Source organism: Tupaia chinensis, unplaced genomic scaffold (genome assembly GCF_000334495.1).
Source record: "Tupaia chinensis unplaced genomic scaffold, TupChi_1.0 Scaffold000604_1, whole genome shotgun sequence".
NCBI classification, from domain to species: Eukaryota; Metazoa; Chordata; class Mammalia; order Scandentia; family Tupaiidae; genus Tupaia; species Tupaia belangeri.
Window position 1 is genome coordinate 1878626 of NW_006160122.1, and position 6061 is coordinate 1884686.

Consider the following 6061-nt stretch of genomic DNA (forward strand, 5'->3'; position numbering starts at 1 on the left):
TTGAACTGTGGTCAGCCACGTGGGAGTCCATAGTCTTAACCACACTATTCCACCTGCTGGCCCTGATGGTGGTCTTCTTAAAAGCCAGGCCTAGAACTAGAATAGTATGACTTCTACCCTATTGGGTTGGTCTGAGCAGTCACAGGCCAGCTTAGACGCAAGGGGTGGGAGCACTAGATGTCTTCTCTATGTGGGAAGCAGGAGATTAGCTAGCACAAATAACAATGATTCCTAGCAGCCATGGTGGCTAATGATCGTATAAGGCACTGTGCTAAGTGTTTCACACACACCATACCCTTTAATCACTAGAACAATCTTCATTACCTAGTTTACAGATGGGGATGTTGAGGGATAGAGAGAGTGAAATATAAAGTATAAAGAATGCTTTAGTATTAAGCAGCAAAAACATCGAACTAAAAAAATGTTTAAATGCTATGCCCACTTACTCTATCATTTAATGGGGACACGAGAATGTGGGACAAATCCAGGGAAGATAGAGCCGATGCCTCAAAAATCTTATCAAGTTTCTTCCCAGCTTTTCACTTTGGTAGCAAAATAGGTGATGTCGTCTCTCAAATTGGCAAGATGGCTGCAGCAGGTGATCTTACCTATCTTCAAAGGGGATTGGTCCAGGAGTCAACATCTGAGCATTCTGGACCTATCCCATAGCAACCATCTCACATGGCCTTGTCTGAGGCTGGAAAAGAAGGATAAGCTCCTCCTCAGGTCCTGGAGGCTTCCTGCAGTCAGGTCCCGGAGGCTTCCTGCAGACTGTTTCTTCTATGTCATTGGCCAGCACTGGGTTGACCAATCCCTGGTGCAGGGGAGTAGATGTAGACCAGCCTTGATGTATTCCCTGGATTAGACTCCATACTGTCTGACTTCTTTTGTTTTTGGAGAGGTTTTTGCTATAGGGCGCGTGCGCTCGCCAGACAGAGAGAGACAGAGAGACAGAAAGTGAGAAATCACCCCCTAGGGGGGATGGCCATGCCGCAATCCCTTCTCCTCCATTCTCCTTGCGGGATCTTGGGCACGCACGCACACACGCCCGGCATGAGTTTTAAGCCACTGTGTCCAGGACGTGAACCGCGGTCAACTACATGGGAGTCCAGCGACATAGCCATTATGCTAACTGCTGGTCCCAACTACTGTCTGGTTTCTGAGCAAACTCTGTGTTCTACTAGCAACAAGAAGGTGGGGGTATAGCTATTATAAGGCAGCCCATAGTTTCTGCCCGTGTGGCTTTAAGAGGCAGACAGAATGGCCTCCCTCTGCTACTGAGGTTCCAGTCCCACTTCTGCACTCCTGTGGGCTGGATGCACTGTTTCTTGTCCTTGAGCGTCTGTGAGATTGCGTGTCATACCCTGAAAACCAATTCTTATTCACTTACGCTAACTTGAGTGGGTTTCTATTCCTTGCAACCAAATGTGTCTGCCTAAAACAACCACTGAGACACTTTGAGATTCCTTTGTTTCGTAATTTTCTAGAATAGAATTTTCTAGACTGTTTCATAATTGACTAGAGGGCTTGTGCCTGTGGGGCATTGGACTTGCAGTTGGAAGACGTGAGACCTAATCCTGACTCCGTCACAGGGCTGGTATTACCTGGCATGTTTGCTACCATTACCTCTTCCCTAAATCGTGGTGGGTGTTGCTAGTTAGCTACAGCGTCTACAGCATTCCTGTAAGATGTGTCCTCAGAGGTCTTCTCGACATAATCCGCAAAGCCAGTCAGCTGATCAGTTACTGCACGAGAGCAAGTCTACTTTCCACGTTGCTCTAAGCACTAGAAAGTCCTTCTCGGGGTCTGCTTTTGCTCACATATAAGGAGAGAGGTTGGATTGGGAGGTTTCTGGGGGTCTTCCATATGGAGTCTCTTTTCATCTTCCTATTCAAATTCTGTTTTCCAGACATGGTAGCCTATGGTCTCTGGTCATACCACAGGGAGCCCAGGAAGTCCAATGACAGACATGATCCAGGTGCAGGTAACGGGTAGACAAGTATGTTCTGGTAAGTTGGGGTGCATCCTCTCGTCACAGGATTCTGAAGAGCCCTGGCCTCCATGTGGAGACCTGAAACTCCCAACTCCTCAGTGTTACCAAGAGTGATCTACATTGGATATAGAAAGTTCGATTCTGTTGCTTTTTGAGGATTCTATGGCCAATATGGAGGTGTGGTAAGAGTGCAGCCTTGGAATGATCCAGATTCAAAGCCTGTCTTTACTTCTTCCCAGCTGTGTGACCTTAGGCTGGTTATCTAGCCATTCTGGGCCTTAGTCTCCTGACCTGCAAAATAAGAGTGATGCTCCCTTTATTATTGTAAAGGTTAGATATGATTATGCAGATAAAGCAGTCAGCCCTGTGGCTGGCACTCAGGAAGTATTAAATGAATGGTAGCTATTACTTGCATGCAGTTTGGGGGGCCATTTTTTTCCTGTGGTTGGGGTGGTAGAATGCCCTCCTCCATACAGATCTTTTTGCCTGAATTCCAAGATACTTAGGGCAGCTCAGCTCCTGACCTGCTGTTCTGGCTCGACACTCAGAGAATCCCTCTGTGTCTCATGTTTTAGGTGACAGTGGCAGATGGAGGACAGTGACTGGGAGCTGGGGGGGGACAGTGCAGGAACTGGAACTATCCCATGGGGCAAAGCTGATGCAGCTCGGCCCAGAGAGGGTCTGTGCAGGGGAGTCTGTTTTCCCTTAGACACTGAGAGGCTGTTGGGGCAGAGAGGGGGCCTCCTTGGGCATTCTGCAGCAATGCGGTTCTCGATGCCCACAGCTGTCCACAGCTGGACGAGTAGGGCTCTGCCCGCGCTCCGTTCTCTCCTCACTTCACAAAGAGGCTCTCAGCGCTGACTGAAGCTAGAATCATATGAGAGCTTTCCAAAAATACCAGGTCCTGGATCCTGCCCGTGCAAATTGTAGCTCACAGCAGGGGGATGGAGGGAGGGCAGGGGCAGATCCCCATGTCCTCCCCCACCCTGTCTGCCCCTTTCCTTGAGTTATTTGGGAAGCTTTACTCTTTTAAAACCAAATGACCCACACGTAGGAGGGGGCCTAGACTGCCCCAGCCTGCCTTAGTCCCTTCTAGGTGGTGGCATTGTGCCGTTGACAGCCTCGATCCATAGTGGCTCCCACCATGCTCGCCAGGCTGAGCTGTGAGGACCAAGTCCCTTGTCATCTCTGTGGTGTTGCTGGAGGCTCAGACTCTCAGCACCACAGGGACATTCTCACCCCTCCACCCCACCCAGGGGCCACCATGACTCTCACAGGGAGGCCTTGCTGCCTCTGAGCACCCTGTGGACCAGGGACGGGCCCGGCCCAGGGTAAACAAACAATCTGCTAAGGGCCCTGGACTCAGCGTGGCACTGCCGGTACCCAGGAGCTTTCAGGAGGCACTGACAGTTGGTGGGGGCTGGGGGGCAGGTAGAGGGAGAGGGAAATACATTTTTAAAGATAACCTGGAGGCAAATATAATATTTATACTTATTTATCCTCAGAGCTCACTCGCAAGGCCCCAGACATGTCTAATGAGCAGGAATTGCAAAATGGCCACGGATCCTACTTGTTCGCCTTCGCAGAGTCTCCGAGCAGTCACATGGACCCAGATTTTTCAACTGTGTGACCGCTGCAGGCAAAACGGCTGTAAGGAACACCAGAATGCATAGCGAGTGCCCGACTCCCAGAGGCAGTGAGCCATAAACTGCCAGCCCAGGAAAACGAGGCACTTCCCTCTGCCCGCCTCCCCGGCAGAACACAGCAGCCACACATCCACACGTGTGTGTGTCTGCACACACCAACATGCGTCCACACGTGCTCACACACACAGTGAGGTACACGGAGACCCTCATGTGTCCTCGTGGCCTCCCTCCCAGATCTGCAAGCATGCCCTGGTCCAGGTTCCCATGCAGTGCCCACGGCAGGGCTGGATGCTCCCTGGCTAAGGCCTCATCCCTGGATGAGGGCTCTGACCTGCCTTCTCGCTCTGGACACCAGTGACCATAAGCAGTGTGTGAGGGGCTTTTGGAAAGACGGTCAACAGTGGACGGCCATGGCGACTGGCACAGACTGGTCTGGAATGAGAAGACGAGCAGGCTGTGTGTGCTTGAGTCAAGCATCTAGCGTAGTATACCCATGCATCGTTACATGAACACGTGTAAACATGTCTGCAAGCATACAAATAGAAAGCAAATACATGTACAAACACACGCAAATGCCACACGGTACTCGATACTAGCTTCCAGGTCTTTCTCTCGGGGACTGCTAGAGCCCTGAGCTGCCGGGGCTGTGCCTGTCCTGGCCCTGACTCCCCAGACTGAGTGGAGTCTGCTGTTTAAATGCTCAGTGTTAGGGGTACCCCTTTTCTTCAGCTCTGACTGGAGTCGTCGGTCTCCCTCTGTCCGTGGTACTGGGTCTTCTAGTCTGTCTCGCAGACCTGTGAGCTCCGACAAGGTAGGCCCCTATCTCTCTGCATGCCCTTTTATCTGGAGCCCAGGGCACTGCAGATGCTCAGGAAATGGTCAGTTGAATGGGGGCCTAGCCTTTGTCTTGCTTCCTCTCTGTGTCCCATGACAATCCAGCTTCGTGTCTTAGCCCCAGGAAGGTCACTTCTTTTAAAGCTAAGGGCAGCGAATGCCTGGACTTGTTCTGAAAAGTTTCAGATTCATTTAGAATACGTCTCCCACACCGACTGTGTTTCTAACGAGGTGGTTTTCCTCCTCCTAGTGCTGGCAGCGTGTGTAACTGGGAGATGGCTTCTGTGTTTCCCGGGATCCAGTCTGCGGACGAATTCCTTCCTCATGCTAAGACTGCGGATGGCTGGACTGAGTGACACCGTGGGGTGGGGGATGGTCTGGAGAGTCATAATCAGTTTAGGGTTTCACAGGGCAATGCCATTTCAAAATATAGTCTGGCCTGAGAATCAGCCTTCTGGAAGGATCTGTGTGTTCTTTTTTTTCTTTAAATGTATGTATTTATTTATTTTTAGAGAGACTTTTGCACTTGCTGGAGAGACAGAGAGACAGAAAGCGAGGCTTTGAATATCACCATTGCACTGGGACGAGCCCAGCTGTCGAGTCAAGAGGGGAGGTTGGCAGGACCGGTCTCTCGACCAGTCAGGGCTGGAACAGCAGTCAGTTCTGACCTACTCATTATGCTAACTTTTATCAGAACACTGGCTCTGGCTTCTGTGTGGTGGATAGCTGTCCCCTCATTCCAAAGGCAAAGAAGGAATGGCAGTTCCTTGGATGCTGTTAATGTGATTTAATTTGAACAAACCAGGACTTTCTTTGATAACAAAAGGAGGGTTTCTGGCTAACAGCTTTCCACAACCTACATACCGTTTTTGGGCAGAACTTGTCCTTTTGGGGAACTGACTCCTGCAGGCTGCATCTCCTCTGTCACCTGCCTTCTGGCCATTTCAGGTCTGCATCTCACTGGATTTTAGTACGGCCCTACAGTGGGGGAGAAGGTAGGAGTTGACAGACTACAAAAGCCAGAGTCATTCCACAAGCTACGATGATGGCTCTCTGGCAGAATTTCCAGAAGATGTTCTGGTACATTCTGGCTGAGAAGCATTGGATTAGACAGGATGGGGATCCCCCTTTACTTCGGGATTTTCTGGGGCCTTTATTGTGTTAATGTCTTCCGTGAATCTCTAGGAGGGGGATGAAGTCTGTAGAGTTCCCTGAACTCATTTAACCTGAGAACCTCCTTGTTATGGAATCTCTCTCAGGACGTGTGTCCCCAAGACTCCCTCAGGAAGGCCTTGCTCATGGCCGAAGCTTGGGTTTTTGTCTAGGTGCTGGGTTGGAGCTAGCGCTGTTTTCAAAGGACCAGTGCTGTCCTCCGTGTGGACATGTATGACCAGTGATTTGGGTACAGGTCCTGGCTCACCATGCTTCATGGGCTGGATCCCATTTCTTATTCCCTTAGTTTTCCTTTTCTTTTCTTTCTCTTTTATTTTTTTCCGAGAGAGAGAGAGAGAGAGAGAGAGAGAGAGAAAGCACACCCCTCCCCCCATACACAATGGGACAGGGCCACACTACAGTGCTTTCTTCCCCA

At 50.4% G+C, this 6061-nt stretch overlaps 1 long non-coding RNA gene across 3 annotated transcripts in view; it reads left to right on the plus strand.

Annotated features, from left to right (window-relative positions):
• LOC102478673 (uncharacterized) overlaps positions 1-4923 on the plus strand; it is a 53478-nt gene extending 48555 nt beyond the window's left edge. For all 3 annotated transcript variants that reach the window (XR_001371139.2, XR_001371140.2, XR_336009.3), the window contains 3 exons: positions 1910-2009; positions 3499-3643; positions 4724-4923. This is a non-coding gene — a long non-coding RNA (uncharacterized LOC102478673). The remainder of the gene's footprint in view (positions 1-1909; positions 2010-3498; positions 3644-4723) is intronic.
• The last annotated feature ends 1138 nt before the right edge of the window (positions 4924-6061 follow it).